This window comes from Mandrillus leucophaeus, unplaced genomic scaffold, assembly GCF_000951045.1.
Source record: "Mandrillus leucophaeus isolate KB7577 unplaced genomic scaffold, Mleu.le_1.0 Scaffold918, whole genome shotgun sequence".
Classification (NCBI taxonomy): Eukaryota; Metazoa; Chordata; class Mammalia; order Primates; family Cercopithecidae; genus Mandrillus; species Mandrillus leucophaeus.
The window spans coordinates 27,259-27,720 of record NW_012110008.1 but is presented as its reverse complement, the minus strand read 5'-3'; positions in this window follow the sequence as shown (position 1 = coordinate 27,720).

Genomic DNA, 462 nt, shown 5'->3' with positions numbered 1-462 from the left:
TTACTTACAAATATCTAATTTTCTCATAGTGTATGTTTGCACATTCTATGTATAAAACCTAATTCAAAACGTAAGTATTGGGGAAATGTGGACCTGTAAGTGATGAAAATTAGATTAGGGAATGAGTTCATGCCTATCAAGTTTACTACAATTCTTTCTGTTGAAACATCGGACCTTTGATTATTTTTTCCCCCTCTTTAGAGTTGAGATCTTGCTCTGTCACCCAGGCTAGAGAGTAGTACTACTGTCATAGCTCACTGAAACTTCAAACTCCTGAGCTCAAACAATCCTCCCGCCTCAGCCTCCTGTCTTTGATCATTTTTACTTACAGTTTCATGTCTTAATCTCAGTGCTTTGTTGTTGTGGCAGGGGATGTATGGCATCGAGAATGAAGTCTTCCTGAGCCTTCCGTGTATCCTCAATGCCCGAGGATTAACCAGTGTTATCAACCAGAAGCTAAAG